We start from the raw sequence: 13,990 nt of genomic DNA on the forward strand, positions 1-13,990 counted from the left end.
GACGTTGAGACGGTGCTGGTAGAAAATAAATGCCCAGAAACCTGCCAGGACTGCCTGATTCTGGATCGTGCCGAAAGTCGGTACAATGTTTCCTACCTTGTATACAGAAAAGGTGATCTGTCACTTGAGCCACCTCACCCATACTACACCCAAGTGCAGGTTCAGCTGTATGTGCTGAACCCGCAGAAGGCAGTATTTTATTTCTATAGCCCGAAAGGCTCAGAGTCCATCCTTGTGAAAAGAGAGGATGGATTTCTTGCAGAGACCATCCCAAAACTAGAACATTTTTACTTCACCTATTTTTTCCCAATTATTTGCAAATGAGGGTTTCAATGCTTATGAAACACAGCAAGTCGCATTTATTGCACAGATGAAAGTGTAACAGCAGAAAACATGTCACAAGGAAAATTGAAATGCTACATGAACCAGTCTCATTTTTATGTTCTGGCAAAGGTATTTCGGGCCACTGTATTGCTCTTACAAATAAAGTCTTCTTGTACACAAAACTGCTTTCAGACTTACAAGTCTACATTTCCAGTGACAGTGACTTGCACTGCGTTCAGAATTTGCGTTAAACTCACTGGATTCCACACTGGAGTGTTTTTTTTCCCTTGATCATTTATATTCAATTTGTCATCCATGCATGACTAGCCGTCGTAACCTTCACCAAGAAAAAATAGTGGTGGGTTTAACATTGGCACATTATATGACGTAAAAAAGGAGCTCAGACTGGTTACACTTTATAAAACAAATCTAAGCACTACACACAGCGATGTTCGTTTAAATTGCACGCAAATTCGTATCGAGCGTTTAGGCAGTGCAATGCCTGTCTACCTTTAGGAGGTGGTGGTTAATTTCAAGCACCAAACATATCTTGAACATGAAACAAGGTAGAGATGACTGATTCGGGCACAAGGTTACAAACCAATTTCAGTACTGGAATGGGGCAACACTCCCACTAACTAGATCACCAGTGAGCAAGTGAATATTTTTTTTACTCGGATTCTCAAGAAAAAAAAGTGTCTTGAATATAGTTCAAACGCTTCATGAAGTTTTATAGTGAAAACATTAACTGTCCCATGGAGCGAGCCGACGCCATGAGCTTGGAAGCCGCGCCAAATGGCACGTAAACGTGCGCTCCGCCGTCGACGCAAGTATGTTGAAGACTAAATAAGGAAGCGAAATAATGACATGCATGCTTCCGCATTCACAACTCATAAGAAGTGCTTAGGTGTGCCTCCAGCCCTTTTTCTTACAGAATTTGGTTGACAGTAAACGAAAAAAAATTTCTTACTTTTGAAAGCTGTGTGCTATCATAAACTATACGAAACGAAATACACCTTGTATGCCCATAAAAGTGCATAAACTGCCACACAAATGATGAAATTAGTTATGCTACCCGTGGAGAAGAAGTTTTCTTTTACTACGGTTCTTGAGGTGAAAGTGAGGACACACTCTTTGACGATCCCTCACATGGTACTTTCACTGCAATTAGCTTCTGTCAAATAGACCGATTTCACCAAATGTTTGGCGCATGGGTGATGCCGCCATAACTTTACTTCTCAGGAGGCAACCAGCAGTGCACGATATTGCTCATACTATCTCGTGCTCTGCACATGCAGAGTTTAGGCGAGGTTGTCTCAAATGCAGAAAAACTAAAGTTCCCACTACGCACCGCAGCAGCGTAGCTGAACTGGTTGGTGAGATCAGACTCTTGGAGGCAACCTGGCTACTTTCACTTCACATAAAACCACGGACTGCAAGACGTTTCCGCCTAAACTATGATCTGTGGGGCCTACTGTAAACGACTTAAAGGTTGTCCATGAGAGCTTGACGCATGTTTTGAGGAAATATCCTGCATCCTACTTGCTTAAAGGAAATAAAGCTGAATGTCATAATTTTTGTATGGAAAAAGGAGAAATGTAGCTTAGGAATGGGGAACAATAAAGGACAGTCACGGTACAACTTCTAACTAGAGACAATGTTTATTTCCACTGAAGCTTGTCTGTTACTATACAAACTTCGGTGCAAATAAATACTGTATCTTGTTGGGAAGTTGTACTGTGTCCATCCTTTATTTTCCTTCCTTCCTGAGCTACGTGTACTTTACTACATGCTCGTTCTGACTTGGAAGGAGACATCTTACTTTTTTATAATGAGTGCCTGCATGTTGACAAGAGCTCAGCAAACTTGAATAACCTGGTTCATCTGTGGGATAAGCGCGAGTGGAACTGTGTGCTTCAGAATGTGAAAAGTTTTGAGCCTCTGTATTACCCTTTCTACATGAATGCGAACCTGTTCGATGCGGTAAGTATTGTCCATGTCCTCCTGAGAAAACTGCTGACCAGCACTGGAGAATGGCGGCATGGCGAGGACAGCACTCTTTTCAGCCACTGTAGTTCGGATGCTTGGAAAGCCCTTGTCGCTTAAAACAACATCACCGGGCTGAACCAGGGACAGAAACCCAGAGTTTACAGTAATGTTGCTGTCACTTTGTCGGCCCCCATAGATTTCTTAGATATAAATAAAATCATGCCATTGGGAATTATGCCAATCAGCAATTTGACGGTGTAACCACTTTTGTAGCTAGAGTACAAGTAGTGTTGTTGCTCAGGGTCAGATGGCGATTCAGTTTTAATTTCTGTCCGATCAATAATGAATGTGCAATCTGTGTAATGCGTCTTAAAGGCTTGCGGTAGCGACTCCTTGATAATTTCACGGGCTGGCGCAAATACCCATCGTTCAAGCCTCACACTAAGAGTGTCCATCAGTGTCCTGAAGATCCGAGAAGCTGTGGTCTTGTGGACGGAAAAGAGAGCGGCCAGTGCGGTGTAACTGATCCCCAACTTAAGTTTCATGAAGAGAACGAGTTTGTCCTCGGCCGGAATGTCACTACTACTGTACCTGGTTGCGGGTGTCAAGACACAGTAGGAGGCTGAAAACAGTCATTGTGACACCGCATAGGTCCTGCAGTGCCTGCTCTGAATCCTTGAGAGACTGGAACCCAAGGAAACCGCACCTCCGTCGTCACTTTCTGTCTGTGCTAGGGGCCGTGCTTGGGGCCGTGCTTGGGACCGTGCTTGGGGCCGTGCTTGGAGCCGTGCTTGGGGCCGTGCTTGGGGCCGTGTTTTGGGCCGTGCTTGGGGCCGTGCTTGGGGCCGTGCTGGGAGCCGTGCTTGAGGCCGTGCTTGAGGCCGTGCTTGGGACCTAATGGTTGGAAGGAAAATCGGAATAAAACATTCCTATTTAACACAGCGGCATAGGATAGAAACTGAGTTATGACATTCTCCCATAGAGAATATTAATATTGTAGCGATTACCGCTTACAAGCTGTTCATTTAATGGACGTCCGCTTGCTTTGCTCGTAGGCTTCCAACTCCCGCGAGCACTCCGTCTTCTTCTCTTCGTTGTCTTCTTTTCCGCGACATCAGCTTCGCTACATTATCCCCCTCCCGTCTTCTGGAATTTTATCCAAGTTTAACGAAGTCCTTCATACAACGACAGTCGATCACGGTGAACCACGAGAGCCCGGGATCGATCGTTTTGACGTATGCGATAGACCACGTCACTGAGCCGTTTCACGATTGTAAAAGGTCCTTGCCAGTGACGCTGCAGCTCTGGGGACAGTCCTCGTTTCCGAACCGGGTTATACGACCATACCCTGTCGCCTGGTGAAAAAGGGCGTGATGTGACGTGTGCGTCATACTGGCTCTTCATGCGATCGAGGCCGCTTGACAGCCGTTGTCGAGCAAATGCGTCCATTCGCTCGAGATTTGTTCTCAGTTTGCTCACGAAAGACACAGGGTCTGTGGCCGGTTCTGATGCTCGTGGGATGGTTAGTTCACAGGGCATACGAAGGTCATGGCCGAGCAGCATCATCGCTGGCGTGTAACCGGTGACCTCGTGAGCTGCTGTACGGTATGCGTACAAAAATAGCTGCACGATGGTGTCCTAGTCATCTTGACGATCATTTACAAATATCGACATATGTTGTAAGATGGTTCGGTTCATTCTTTCTACCAAGCCGTTTGACTGCGGGTGGAAAGGTGTGGTCCTCGTTGTGGCGATGTTGAATATCTTGCAAACTTCTTTAACCACGTGAGATTCAAAGCTCCTGCCTTGATCCGAGTGAATGCTCAGGGGCGCCCCGTACCTGGTGATCCAATTCCTCACCAGGGCGTCAGCAATTTCAGGGGCGGTCTGGTTTGGAATTGGAATAACCTCCGGCCACTTTGTAAAGTAGTCAACAATGACTAGCAAAAACCTGTTACCAGATTTAGATCGGGGAAGTGGGCCTAGCACGTCAATGCCAACGCGCTCAAAAGGCGCCCCCGTCACATGCTCTTGAAGCGGTGCTCGCTGTTTGGCGTGAGGTCCTTTACGGGAGGCGCACATGTCGCACTGTCGACACCACTGCTTCACGTCACTGTGGCACTGCAGCCAGTAGAAACGTTGGCGAATCTTCTTTATCGTGCGATTCACGCCGAAGTGTCCTCCTTCTGGACTGCTGTGCAGTTGTTGAAATGCGTGGGAGCAGAGTGTGTGTGGCAGAACCAGTTGCCAGACGACAGAGCCACCCGCAGCGGACTCCCAGCGTCGATAGAGAACGTTGTCGCGAAGGTACAAAGAGTCCCATTGCACCACGTAGCCCTTAAGGGTAGCAGATAAGCTGGATACCTCCTTGCCTTGAGGTCGTCTATTCTTCGTTTTCCACTGTATGAGCAGGCCGATGTCTGGATCGTCAAGTTGAGCTGCCCGAAGACTTTCCGGTGTCCACATTTCGTTGCCACAAGGAATTGTTTTGAGTGAGATGCAGCTGCGTTTTTCAATGCTTGTGCACTGCTTGCACGACTTCTCACCGCATGGTCGACGCGAAAGGCTGTCGGCATTGGTGTGGAGTGAGCCGGGGCGATGCTGTATGTCGACGTTGTATTGGTGAAGGCGTTCCAGCCATCGGGCGACCTGTCCATCAGGGGTTTTAAAACTCGACATCCAAGTCAATGATGCGTGGTCGGTTCGGATAATGACTTTCCGTCCCAGAAGATAATGATGGAAATGGGTTATGGCCTTGATGATGGCCAAAAGTTCGCGTCGGGTGGTGCAGTAGTTGCGTTCTGGCTTCGTAAAAACCTTACTATAATACGCAATGACTCGCTCATGTCCATCTTGTTCTTGCGATAGTACAGCACCGGCTGCCGAGGCGCTAGCGTCGGTGTCAAGGATGAATGGTGTTGTGTCTTTTGGGAAGGCAAGAGTTGGTGGAGATGTGAGGGCCGTTTTGAGTGTCTCGAAGGCCAGTTGGCATTCTGGGGACCACACAAACGGAGCTTTCTTTTCTGTCAGGATATACAAGGGCTTGGTGATGTCGGCGAAACTAGGGACGAATCTTCGATAATAGGATGCCAGCCCAATGAAGCTTTGAACGTCAGCGGTGGATCTTGGGGTTGGCCACTCGGCAATAGCAGAGAGTTTCCGAGGATCTGTGGAAACTCCGTCCGTCGAAATGATGTGCCCGAGGTACTCAACCTGCTTTGTGCACAGCGAACATTTCTTTGGAGTAAGCTTTAGGTTTGCCTTTTGAAGTCGTGCAAGCACAAGCTCGAGATTCGCCAGGTGATCGGAAAGTGTCTTGCCCAATACCACAATGTCGTCGAGGTATACAAGACAAACTCTGCCTATGAGACCATGCAGCATAGATTCCATTAGTCTCTGGAATGTAGCCGGGGCGTTGCCGAGCCCGAATGGCATCACTCGGAATTGAAATGAGCCATGACCTGTACTGAAGGCAGTCTTTTCTCGGTCATCCGGGTGTACGGGAACCTGCCAATATCCACTCTTAAGGTCAAGCGTAGAAAACCACTCGCTGCCTGCGAAAGCGTCCAAGATATCGTCAGTTCGAGGCAAAGGAAAGGAGTCCTTTTTGGTGACATCATTAAGTCGTGGATAATCCACGCGAAAACGTGCTGACCCGTCCTTTTTCTTCACCAGTGTGACTGGTGAAGACCAAGGGGAACACGCGGGTTCAATCACGCCCTGCTGTAGCATGGTCTTTATCATGTCGTTAACAGATGACTGCAGTGCAAGGGGAACTCGCCGAGGAGACTGTCGTACAGGGGTAGCCTGTCCCGTCACGATGTGGTGTGTTGCTGCTGATGACAAGCCCATATCACTGTCCCCCGTGCTGAAAAGCTTTGTAAATGTTTTAAGTAGCTGATGAAGCTTACCCGCGCAGGTTTTATCGAGGCCAACAGTCGCGCCCTCGTAGAGAGGTAACACGTGTGGGTCCAGCTTGGTTGGTAATACGTGGGGACACGGACACGGGAACTCGGCATTTATTGGGAGTCCACTGTCGCAAAGAACCGTCACTGTGGCAGCACCCAGGGGAAACGAGTCAGTTCCCAAGTGCAGCAATCCGGCATTGAAGTCAAGCACGCATTTGTGTGCTTTGAGAAAATCAACGCCAAGAATGCACTGCTCCTCGACAGCCGCGACGACAACGGGCAAAGCAGCTTGAAGGCTTCCCACGGTGAAAGGCACGGTAGTGTAGCCGAGTACAGCTACCGTCTCCCCTGTTGCGGTCTGTAGAGCATAGCCACCGGAGTTTGCTGGGACAACTCGGTTTGCTGGGACAACTCGGTTTGCTTTCACCAGAACTTCTGGCCGGATTACAGAGGTAGTTGCGCCGGTATCGACAAGCGCACGCACTGGTACCCCGTCTACTTCGCCTTGGAGGTAGATGGAAGTCAAAGATGAAGCCAAGACGCGAGTTGACGTAATTCTTCTTGGAGCCATTGTCGTTGAGGTCCGGTTACCAGAGCCAAGGTCATGGTTTCGGCACTGCGACCGCGTGTGACCTTGCTGGTGGCAATTCCAGCAAATTGGAGCTGGAGGTGTTGGCGTCTTTATAGCTGGAGTTTGCGGTTGCATGAAGGACTCTACACGCGTGGATCGAGATGCCTGTCGGGCAGCCTGTACCTCCAAGGCACAAGTGTGTGCTACCCGCAGAGTCTTAGGGCGTGCGAGGCGAACCGCATCCTGTACCTCAACAGACGAGATGGCGTCGATAAATGCCATGGTAGCGACAGCCTCCACCGTGTCCTCTGGGCAGCCTGGGAACGCAAGACGTGCGAGGCGTTCAATGTCATCCGCGAGGTCGGAGATGGTCTCCAGCGCAGACTGACGACGGTTGCGAAGTTGTGCATGATGAAGGAACCGAAGCGGCCCTTCCCCAAAGCGCTCGTCCAATGCCGCGACCAAAGCCTGGTAGGATTGACGTTTTTCAGGTGCCAAATGATGCAATAGGGTCAACGCTGGTCCGGCGAGATGGGCGGCCAAGGCTTGAGCCTTTTGGGCCGCTGACCAATGGTTCGCGTCAGCGATGAGGTTGAATTGCAATATGTAGGAGGGCCAAGGAGCGGTACCGTTGTATGTGGATGGTTTCAGTCGCAGGCTCTGGTGTCCCAAGGGGGTTTGGGCTGGAGCGTCAACGACACGGGGCTCCATGGGGTCAGGCAATCGGTCCTCTAGACGCTGGAGGCGTTGGGAGAGAGATTCTGTCAATTCCCGAAAGGAAGAGGTTGCGCTTTGCAGAAGCTGACTCTCCCGCCGTGCGTAGGAGGCTTCGGCATGCTGGAGGTGGTTGGTTATAAGGGCTACGAGTTGGGAAGCTGGTGGGTCCGAGGCGGCCAGATTTCCGGCGCTGACACTTGCGGTGTGTTCACCTTGGGAAGTGGATTCCATGCAAGGCCAAGATTCCGAGACATTCGGGCTAGTTTCAAAACTTCCCACCACGCGGCGCTCAAAGACCAACCTGCAGAATATTTTTCAACCAGAAAAAAGTTCCCCTCGCCACACTTCCCATTTCCTCCTCTCCCACAGTTGACTTGACGGCGGGGAGACTCCTTTTGTTGCTGCATCTCGGGGCCAGATAAGCCAAGCTAAGCGCATAATGGGCGATTTGCGGCGGGAGGCACAGCGACCCCTTTCCTCCGGCGATACCAGAGAAGCGCCCGAAACCGAACTCTCCTTTCTGCAGCATTTCAGAGCCTAGCCTCTCGGTTTTGTCTCTGAATTTTCGTTTTGTTTTGCGATAAGCATGCTTGGCTACTCCGAGCATTTGACTGCTTCTGCCGTCCATGTAAAGTGACCCAAGGCCATGTGAGGATGGGCATAGGCTAAGGGCCATCGTCCAAGAACCCTAGAGTTCGAAGGAACTACCGCATTTTCCGGACTATAGCCCGGACCCGGTGCACAGTCCGCAGGGAAATATTTTGCGTCAAAAATAGAAGTGCTTGCTTAGATAGTCCGCACCCGGTACACAAACGGCACCCAGTGCAAAGCCCGCACTTAGCACCTAGTCCGAACGTAAAAAGTATCATACTCAGCAGACCTTGACAAACGCCTACTGTATTAGCTCACGATGAAGATTTATCGTACGTAAATCAACATTAGTATAGTCCGTTACTCATAAAATCCTTCACGATTGTCATATTGAAGGATCTAGAAAAATTATATCATTGTATTGTCCGCACCTGTAGATAGTCCGCATCGGGTGAATTTTCAACTTTTAAACTTATATAGTCCGGAAAATACGGTACTACAAAGTGTATTGTGACCCTGGGTACTTGAAGAGGAAGTGGCGAGCCTTACAAAAAGTGTTTACGGGACGGGAATTCATGCCAGCGTGCGTACTCTAACATGTCCGGTGCTTTTACCCCAACCCACCTGGTGTTGCCCAAATGGGACACACGTTGAAATAAACAGTGCTGGGGGCTGTCAGACCGTTGTTTTTGCTCTGAAATTTGACCGAAACTCCAAATATTGAGATCTGCAAAAATCCATAATACGAAGCAGAGCCTTTTTTTTTTTCGGTTCCTTGCATTTTATATTGCGTTTTGAGATCCTACTAGTGACCAGTGCCGCGTTTAGTCGTCATATTGCATGTGGCCACACCGGTGTCTAGAACTCCACCTTTCCGTAAACAAAAGTTTAAAGTACAAGTTCACCCGTCAAATTTTGGGAGTGTAATTACAATATTGCGTTAATTTTTCTCAACTCATTATCTCTTCTCGAAATGGTTAATCACTTTAGTACAGTCGCCCTGTTGAGATTTCTAGACGAGAGATGGCAAAAGCGTTTTCCAAAACTAACTGTTTTACATTACCGATTCCTTTCTTAAAAATCACTAAAATTTAATTATATCACATTACATATTACTGATTACTAAAACTATGGGCATTCTCTTCGTATTACATTTAATTTTTGCAGGTAGAGTTTGCTTGTCGATAATGAAATATCAGTCTGCTGTTGCAAACAGTGCAATGTAGGCGCAATATAATATATTACTGTCATGCCGCAACCTTGTTCAGGAAGCCGCCGATGACAACGAGGTTTTACGATGCGCTAGTAACTCCAAAGTATCTGAATCAGTGGTGTCGCCATGCTGTACTACAGCGCAACATATGAGATGAGACCATAACCGTGCTCTCGCAAGCTCGTTTTTAATAAAAAAAGGAGATACTATTTTTTTCTTTAATTCTTGTGCTTGTAAGTTGCAACACAGCAAGAGCTAATCAAGTATATTGTAATGTATCACTGATATCCGATAAGCTGAGGTGGCATAACCTGTGCAGCATAAAAGGCTTTGACGGAATCGTTTGTTCTTAGGTTCACACGTGAGGTGCGAGCTAACCTAACCTATACCTACAGCCAAGAATAAAGGCTCCGAGCATTAATTGGAATGCGACGGAAGCACTTCGACTTTCCGGACTGCCGTGACTATATCTGGAATGACTTCTCTAATCGAGGTGAACACACGCACACATATACCGGAGGCACTGTTGAAGTCTCAGGGGCTCGGGTTTGCGTATAGATTATCATTTGCGCCGATACCCGGTTTTCGCTTTGCTAAAATATTTCAACAACTGCCAGTCTTGAACGGGTCAACAAAAAAACTGATCGTTTTCACGTAGTTGGGTTAAAACTATGTGGTTAGGCTACTGTCTGGGTGCACTACTAAAACCAATTATAATGACATCTAAAGCGACAATCACTTTCCTGTGTACTTTATCTTGTAAATAACACTTTTGCGATTGACATGTACTTTTGCGCGCGTGCACCGTCGGCAAAAGTCGCACCATTAAATGATCTCCCTTCTTTTTCTTTTTTTTTTCTGAGCGAGAAAAACAAAGGAGGGGGGGGAGAGAGAAGGTTGTTGAGGGTAAAAAATGTTGGAGATATGTGCTCTGATTGTCATGATTGTGCATTTTTGATCACCTAACCTTTACAGCTCCCACATGAACGCGACGTCCCATGATGTCAACCGCAGAAACAGTTTGATCACTACTCGTACATCAGCCACTGCATTCGGCTTTCAGGTTATTGCGTACCTTCGTGCGTGTGTGCGTGCGTGTAACTTTGATATTTGTATCTGATGTTTAGGAGTGCATATCTCGTAATATTTTCTAGATATAGCGTTGAATTTTTTTTTGTATATTCTTTCCGGAACGGTAAATCATCTAAAAATATTTTTTACTCGAGTTTTATAACTGAAAATATTTACAACGCTTCAAACGTGCTTCAATGTGAAAAGTTCCCCAACTTCAGCGTGCAATTAAAAAAAAACTTCGTTTTTCTTTTTTTTCTCGAGGAAAATATTTTACACTATATCGCGTGGTGTTCCATTAACATGTTGCATTATTTTGTCTCCATGCAAAATGCAGCGCTTCGAAATACACGAACTAGGCAACTTTGACATTTTTACCCAATATTTGTGAGTTGTTATCTGGCAATGTCTTCAAGATATAGCATTGAACTATTTCTGATATGTTCTTCCCAAGACGGCCTATCACCTACATAAATATCATTACACTCACTAATAACTGGACAAATTTACAGTGCGGCAAACAGCTTCCAGGGCCAAACTCGGTCCCAAGCAATAACAAAAGTTACAAGTAAAAAAAGAAAAACGATACCGACATTTTCAGAAGCTTTTATTTCTACGCCACATAGTTTTATTGTGTCCAGAGTTTGCGAGCTCAGGCTGAACTCAAGCAGGATTTACCAATGAACCACTCTAAGCGATCCATTATTCGCAAACACAAAGCAGCGTACTCTGTTACGATCCGTTCTACCTTAAAATGGACCGCAGCGGACGCTACGAGCCATCGGAGGTAAATCAGTTCCGAGTGTGTGACACGTGACATGCGCTGAGTGTGGCACGAGGCCAAATGAAGCGCTCGCAGCGCTGCATTGGCTGGAACGACTTGCAGCGTCCGGTGTGGTCCATCCCTGGGTATACAGAACATAATCTTGTACCAAAGCAGTATGTCTGACTTCTCGGATTACCCCGAAGACATCTCCAAGCAGCTCACAAAAGTGTCATTGTATATTGTCAGAATGTCGAACCGGACAAAACCATTATCACGGAGTACCTTCCGCACAGGACAAGGCGAGGGGTTAAGTGCTCGCTCAAGCGTTGTGAGAGCCAGTCCTTTGAAGTAAGGATATAAAGCTACGACCCTCGTGAGCCAATCGGGGCATCGGAGCAAAGCACTTGACGATGTGCCATAGAAACACGATCCTCCCACGGAGAGCTGTCTCGTGCGTCGCTCCCTTGCTCTGATTGGCCAACGGGGATCGTAGCTTTCGCCGTTTACCAAGTTATGGTGAAACGGAGATACACTCAGTCCGTGTAGCTTTTCTATCTGATCGTTTTTTCTGTTCCACGTATTTTTAAAGTTCAATGTCACGGTTTGAGCGGAGAACGTAACGTGGCTTTTCGAAGCTACTGGAGAATCCAGTGTATGTCTGTTATCTGTTTCAACGGTCGTTTACTTACAAAAGCAAGCCGGGTCTTCCTGACAGAATAAAGTGCTCCTCGCTGACATTTACGATTCTGCCCCATTCCATGATTAGTTTAAGAAATAATCCAAATCCGAAAGCCCCGTTTCCATACCCCTGCCGCAAACCCCCGCGTTTTGTCACACATCTTCAATATCCCCGGCTTTTAAAAACCAACGCCCGCTTAACAATTTTCCAAGCTTCTCCCCTTATATTGCTATCAACGCGTTTCTTCCTACGCATTGTATACATGATTAAGCAAGGGATGGAGTTGACAACGCGACCACAATTACTACTTTTGTGTACTTGTTTATCGAATGCGCTCTCGTGGCCCGAAGTCGATATAGAGCGGAAGGTAAATACACTGCCAAAATAGTTTGTACATCTGTAACAAATAATTACTAATAATAAACAGAAACAAAGAAGCAGGTCACGGGCCACCGCAAAAACGTCACTGATGGCATTTATAATAAAGTTAGGTCATTGATATTAGCAACCAACCAGATGAGGTGGTTTTATCCGTGGACTGAGCAAGGTAGGAAAGATTAACTCGTATTTCAAATTAATGCTGGTGATTGGGTCCGGACACTTCATCGAACGCCGTCTCATCGAAGCCATTTAATCGAACGTTATTGAATCAAACGCCATTTGATCGAAGCCGTTTAATTGAATGCTTTAAAATAGTATTTGGAGATCGTTTCTCGTTTTCGGAAATAGCTCCTTTTGCATCGAAGGACAACTATATTCTATGCCATATTTTCAATTAAATGTCAGGACCAAGAAAAGAACTGCTTTTCTCCGGCAATATAATGAGGACAAACACGCGTACACTATGCAGTGCTGACTACCCCGTGACAACCAGAAAGTTTCTGGCTCAGTGACTTGGTGTGCGCCGCCTATTTGTGTCACACTTGTGCTACTAAGCTTGTCTAAAATAGGGTACACCCAAGATCACAATTGTTTTAAAGATGTCATATACGCACGAGAAAACCAGAAAGTTTAGATGAGGCGATGAAAGGGATAAAAGAAAGGGTACAAATATTTTCGGACATTTCATTATGCACGTATTTCGTGGCTGTAGGACAATTTGTCGAAAGACAATTCGTAGCAGGATAACTCGTAGCAGGGCAATTCGTCGCATAGGGCAATTCGTCATAGGGCAACTCGTAATAGGGTAATTCGTAATAGGGTAATTCGTGCAGGTGACGATTCGTCACCCTACTCATAACCAGCGTCTCCCCCGCCTCTTTCAGTCCTGATGACTTCCATAGCGACTGCCAAAATAAACGCTCAGACCAGTTATTTTATAGCATTTGGCTGGTGTACGAACGTGCACTCGGAACTAAATGGATGTGGATGACAAAGACGTTTTATAAACTTTATCTCGTAAGTCTTGAAAGTTCGTTCTGGACTTTCCGAAAAAGAGATAAGCTAAATCTAAATAACAAAGAAATAACAAAAAAGTCGCACGCTTGCTGAACCACTCAAACTGTTGGCCCGGCGAACATACAGCCTCCCGTGCACTGTCGGCTTAAAGGTGAATAGAGTATCGAAACCGGACAAAGTGTCGTGAACAATCCAAATAGGATACAACACAGCACGCATGTTTAGAAGAACAGCCCCCGACCTTTCCGAAACTCCAAAAGAACGCGGACAACAAGGGGTTGTTCGAACTTTTCTTGGAAGGCTTCTGCACTTTATATTTATACATACACGTGCTATCCCCTCCCCCTCCCCCTTTCCGATTCCCCTAGCTTTCCTAAAAAAATAATGAACTACAAAAAGAAAACCCAGTTTTCGACTAGATGCTCTAGCGACGAATAGCCCTATGACGAATTGCCCTAAGCGACAAATTGCCCTGCTACGAATTGCCCTGTTACGAATTGTCTTTCGACGAACGGCCCGTAGCCCATTTACAGACTTGGGCTTGAAACATTGAACCCGAACACAAGAAAGAACGCAATGGCGACTCCTCTCCCCCCCTTCCCCCTCGAGCGCCTCGATACCATGAGACATCGGAGGTGACTCAGTGCTGGGAAAAGTGACACGTGGCATTCGGATTTGGTGCAGCGATGCGCGCCAAGGAGCGAGAAGTCATATGAAACCCTCACAGCAGTGCATCTGCTGGAACAGCTTGTAGCGTCCGGAT

General features: G+C 46.9%; 1 long non-coding RNA gene and 1 pseudogene across 1 annotated transcript in view; both read right to left on the bottom strand.

The window, feature by feature from the left end:
- Positions 1–1,436: 1,436 nt before the first annotated feature.
- On the bottom strand, positions 1,437–2,909 carry LOC115321952 (annotated as a pseudogene).
- An 18-nt stretch (positions 2,910–2,927) lies between these two features.
- Positions 2,928–13,990, bottom strand: part of LOC115315149 — a 37,005-nt gene continuing 25,942 nt past the window's right edge. The window contains exon 4 of the long non-coding RNA XR_005715358.1: positions 2,928–3,207. This is a non-coding gene — a long non-coding RNA (uncharacterized LOC115315149). The remainder of the gene's footprint in view (positions 3,208–13,990) is intronic.

This window comes from Ixodes scapularis, unplaced genomic scaffold, assembly GCF_016920785.2.
Source record: "Ixodes scapularis isolate PalLabHiFi unplaced genomic scaffold, ASM1692078v2 ptg001152l_1__unscaffolded, whole genome shotgun sequence".
NCBI lineage: Eukaryota > Metazoa > Arthropoda > Arachnida > Ixodida > Ixodidae > Ixodes > Ixodes scapularis.